Source organism: Anomaloglossus baeobatrachus, chromosome 4, assembly GCF_048569485.1.
Source record: "Anomaloglossus baeobatrachus isolate aAnoBae1 chromosome 4, aAnoBae1.hap1, whole genome shotgun sequence".
NCBI classification, from domain to species: domain Eukaryota; kingdom Metazoa; phylum Chordata; class Amphibia; order Anura; family Aromobatidae; genus Anomaloglossus; species Anomaloglossus baeobatrachus.
In genome coordinates, this window is record NC_134356.1 from 652897351 (window position 1) to 652902824 (window position 5474).

At 43.8% G+C, this 5474-nt stretch overlaps 1 non-coding gene across 1 annotated transcript; it reads left to right on the forward strand.

Annotated features, from left to right (window-relative positions):
- The first annotated feature begins 2833 nt into the window (after window positions 1-2833).
- TRNAE-CUC (transfer RNA glutamic acid (anticodon CUC)) lies at window positions 2834-2905 on the forward strand. Its single transcript has one exon. It is a non-coding gene; the product is annotated as a tRNA-Glu (tRNA).
- Window positions 2906-5474: the final 2569 nt, after the last annotated feature.

The window sequence follows — 5474 nt, forward strand, 5'->3', positions numbered from 1 at the left end:
GCTTTTTTTTCCACAGCGATTTTTGGCATCCAAAACGCTGCATTTAAAAACGCAGCGTGCACATTTAATTTTCGGACTTCTCATAGACTTTGCTGGGGAAGCAGAACGCATGCAATTTGGCACTGAAACGCTGCAGTTCAAAGCGCAGTGTTAGGCCCGTTTCACACGTCAGTGAAAAACAGTGACATTTTTCACTGGCGTGTAAAACACGCACATGTCCCTGTGTGTGCCGTGATTCACGGCACACGTGAGTTGTCTAAGTGCAATCCGGGCTTTGTTCTCCGTGGCCCGTGATTGCACTTAGAAAACTACTCACCTGTGCGCGCTCCCGCTCTCCATGGTGCTGATCGCTCCCGCGGTGCAGCATCCGGCCGGCGGTGACCCCCGCAGCAGCTGCTTCCGGGTCGGCTGTGTCGCGCATAATGAATATGCGCGACAATAATGAGCCGGCTCAGAAGCAGCAGGGAGAACGGGCTGCAGAGGACATCGCTGGACGCCGGGTGAGTAAAAATGATTTTTATTTTAAAAGCATGTTTTTTTCTGGAACGTGTTTCACAGACCACACCACTGCGTGGTCCGTGGAACATCAGTGATGCCAGAAAAAAATGGACATGTCTCCGTGCGGCAATCACGCACACGCGGGTACGCCGCACGGAGACACGTGCAGTAACAAATCACTGACGTGTGAGCAGACCCATTCATTATAATGGGTCTGCGTATGTCAGTGATTCTGGTACGTTTAAAAAAAAGCACAAACGTCCCAGAATCACTGACGTGTGAAAGGGGCCTAAACGCGGGAAAAAACGCAACGTGCACACATAGCCTTACAGACTTTGAACTCAAGGCAGAGATAATGACCAGATCCAAACTCACAATTGAATTTGATGAAGTTCACATCTAACTCTCTGGTGCATTATTCTACAAAAGTGCAGACAACTACGACAACTGCTTACAACCCTCAGAGCATGCCACATAATTGGTGGGGTTTCCATTGAGCCTGACAGCAGGGAATAATGGACGATCCTCTATTCTGCGTTCATCAGCAGATTTGCACCATTTCTTCAAGCTTTTCGAGATGGAAATGCCCAAATTACAGCACTGGGAACATATAGCTCCTCCTCCACCACCATTGCCTGCATGGAATAGTTTGTCTGCAGAAATAGATTGTAAGCTTTTGAGCAGGGCCCTCATTCCTACTGTAGCTGTTGAATTATGTACTATTTTTTCGTGTTTGTCTATACAACCCCCCACCAGATTGTAAAGTGCTGCAGAATATGTTGGTGCTATATAAATTAACTTTTTTTTTTATTATTATTATTATTATTATTATTATTAAATGTCAAAATAGCTCCCCAGCCAACCCACTAGGCTCACAAAGACACCCTCATTCTAGATGCAAGGGTTCTCCATGAGCTGGTCTGTCCACTTGTAAGGTCACAGTAGACCTATCTCAATTATCTTGAATATTATCACGGCTTACTGCATTAGCTATCACTCTCCCATGGTAGTGGAAAAGGAGCTTAGTAACATATTAATGCTGTATTTTGTTGAGTTTTCTGTCTTGGCTTCAGGTTACACTACAGGCCGCTTTACACACTGCGATATCGGTCCCGATATCGCTAGCGTGGGTACCCGCCCCCATCTGTTGTGCGACACGGGCAAATCACTGCCCGGGCCGCACAACATTGCCCGGACCCGTCACACATACTTACCTGCCCGGCGACGTCGCTGTGACCGGCGAACCGCCTCCTTTATAAGGGGGCGGTCCGTGCGGTGTCACAGCGACGTCACCGAGCGGCCGCCCAATAGAAGCGGAGGGGCGGAGATGAGCGGGACGTAACATCCCGCCCACCTCCTTCCTTCCGCATAGCGGCCGGGAGGCAGGTAAGGGGAGCTTCCTCGTTCCTGCGGTGTCACACGGAGCGATGTGTGCTGCCGCAGGAACGAGGAACAACCTCGTTACTGCTGCAGTAACGATTTTTGAGAATGGACCCCCATGTCACCGATGAGCGATTTTGCACGTTTTTGCGACGATGCAAAATCGCTCATCGGTGTCACACGCAACAACATCGCTAATGCGGCCGGATGTGCGTCACCAATTCCGTGACCCCAACGACTCCGCATTAGCAATGTCGTAGCGTGGAAAGCCCCCTTACCACTCCTAGAGGCTTTGAAACAATCCTAGTGCTATTTTATGCACAGGTGTTTAGTTGAACAATGTTCCTAGAGCGTTTTAGACATTCTTATGTTTCCTCTTATGTTATTTGTGACTTGTAAAATTGTACAATAAACAGTTTTAAAAAATAAATAAAGGGAAGAAGACATGATCTGCCACAATACGTAATAAGGATACAAATCTAGATGAACTTCTGCCCTTCCACCTCAGACACGTGGGTCACCAGACAACAGCAGGAAGCTTCTGTAGTGTAGTGGTTATCATGTTCGCCTCACACGCGAAAGGTCCCCGGTTCGAAACCGGGCAGAAACACATTTTTTTACCATCACAACTGCTTTTTAATGACAAAACAGGTGGACTATCCAGAAAAGCCTTAGTTGAGTCCTTTTGTTGCAATACAGATGGTATAAAGTGGTTGGTATTGCTGTAACTGTGAAATCACCATGTCCTAAAAATAACACATTAATAGGTAAAATAAAACCTCTAATAAAGACCTTTCATTTGTTAGTAATGTGTTTTTAACTTATTTAAAGTCCACTGTTCTCCTGAATTTTTTTTATTGTTGTTCCTGCTCCTCATCAGGTCTTGTGACAGTGGCCGTCACCTGCACAGCTGTTACTTTCTCCACAGTGTAGACCGTCACATCATTACACACCCTCCCTGGTGGTCTAGTGGTTAGGATTCGGCGCTCTCACCGCCGCGGCCCGGGTTCGATTCCCGGTCAGGGAAGTTATTTTTTTTTATCGCTATTATTTTTGTTTAGCCTCACAGATAGATATTGATACTCTATGTTTAACCGGCTAAGCCTTGGTTTGTTGTTTATATTCAGGTTGTTACTACTTCACTATTCCGGTAAAATGACAGACATGGAGACATTAGTGAGAGCGATTATATTCTTTTTCAGTAATTCCAGCTCAAAGAAATCCAAGCACAATGTCAAACATAATAAACGACCGGACTTTAGCTTGAGTGTACTGAAAAACATTTTCACTGAATATTTTATAGGTTTTACTAGGAACCAAAAAAATAGAAAGAAAAGTGGGGGGAGGGGACTAAGGGGACATGAAAAAGAAAGAGAAGTATAGAGACAGGGAAGTGGAATGCAGACAAGACAAGATACATTAGAGGGGGGAGAGGGATCAGATAAGACACGCATGCCAATCCTGGCTTCCTTCACTGAACTTGACGGTTCCTTCAATTTCTGTCCATTAGCCCCTTTTCCCCTTGTTTCTTCCAGACCCATTGTTTAGTCTTTTGATTCTCTTCTAATCGCTCCAAGTCACCCGTTTCCAATCTTTTACTGTCCACTTTTTTCCAAACTGAAGTAGACGCTTTTCTTTTTACTATATTGAAGTCGGGGCTTCCTCACCTTTTTCAGGCCACCATCCTAGACTTGTGTAATATGCATCATATGGTGCTTGGGTGTCTGTGATCTCACTATTATGAAGCCTAAAAGCTTGGGAATCCACCTGATAACACAGTGAGCTATTAAGGAATATGAGAAGAGGCTGTAATTTTGTAGTATACAGGAAGAAAAAGATTTTTTTCACCACCATGAGCAAAACAGTAACAATGGAGTGACATGGCAAGAATCTGCATAAGTAATCATATGCTAATTAATTGCAAGTCAAATTTATGTATGAGATAGCCAAGCTGATTGTCTATTACATTAAGGTAGTCTCACGCTCAAAATTATAGTGGATGGTGAGATATGGAGCCTGAAATTCAAAAGTTGAAAACATTGTTACCCTTTTGCTTGTCAGTGTATATATCAGTTTTAGTATATGGTCTTTTTTAGGTTATCAATCATTGTAAAGTGAGAATAGGTGTTTCCCCTCCCTTCCATGTTGTTTTCTCTTCTATTACCTAGTCCAGTCTTGTCTTATTTTTTCTTATTCTTTTTGTAAGAATTATTAAGAGGATATGTATAAGGAATGGACCTATCTACTTTTTTCAGGCTGTCCCATCTATGTGAGATCCACTACAAATTTAATCTTCCTACCCTTTCTTTACCTGTATGGGTAGTAATGTTTTTGTAATCACAGGTGAGTTTTTTTGTACTCACTGGATTTTATTTGGCTGAATTCTGTATACAAAGACATTTTTAGACATTCTTATAACTCTTCTCTTTTGTTATGCTATTTGTGACTTGTAAAATCATAAAATTAAGTAAAAAAAAAAAAAAAGAAGACATGTTCTGGGTGCATATTGCACCTGACAGGTTCTCTTTAATTCTTTGTGTTTTTATGCAAAGAAGTCCAGTGGGAGGATGTACTAATGATTGACAGGTATCTCAGCATGCCATATAAACTGCTGCCCTTCCACCTTAAACATGTGGGTCAACAAAAACAAACAGGTAGTTTCTGTAGTGTAGTGGTTATCACGTTCGCCTCACACGCGAAAGGTCCCCGGTTCGAAACCGGGCAGAAACATCTTTTCTTTCTATATACATGTTACAAAATCTCACATTACATAAAATGTAGCTATCAACTGCTTTTCAACAGTAGAAATTATGTGTTCTCTGGTTACTAATATTATTAATTGTAAAACTTTTGGAGCTATATGGGTAAAAGAAACCTTCAAAAACACAGGGACCTTAGCTTGAAGTTACTACTTGCTCGTTTATCTGATACAATGAGTTTTCTATAAAAACACAACTAGACAATTTTTTTATAATTATACTGCATAAACTCACATTGAGGGCTCATTCACATGACCGTTCCGTTTGTCCTGGTCAGTTCCTGTTTTTTTGCGGACAGGACCATCTTTTCAATGTCTTTTGTGTAGGATCGGATGGCACACGGTAGCACTTCCATGTGCATCCGATCCTACAAAAAATACACATTGGATGCCGTATGTCCGCTCCGTTATTATGGAACATGTCCTATTCTGTTCCGTAATAACGGACCGTGACTCAGTACAAGCCAATGGGCCCACAAAATCTCCAGAAGCCACACGGAAGCACTTCCGTGTGACTTCCGTTGGGTTCCCCTGTAGTCAGTGTCCCACTCCCCCGCCAGCCCCGTGGCTGCTCGCACTGCAGCGTGTCAGCATCTGCCCGCACTGCAGTGTCCGCATCTGCCCGCACTGCAATGTCAGCATATGCCTGCACTGCAATGTCAGCATCTGCCCGCACTGCAATGTCAGCATCTGCCCGCACTGCAATGTCAGCATCTGCCCGCACTGCAATGTCAGCATATGCCTGCACTGCAGTATGTCAGCATATGCCTGCACTGCAGTATGTCAGCATATGCCTGCACTGCGAGCAGCTGCGACGATGATGAGCGTTGCCGTCATA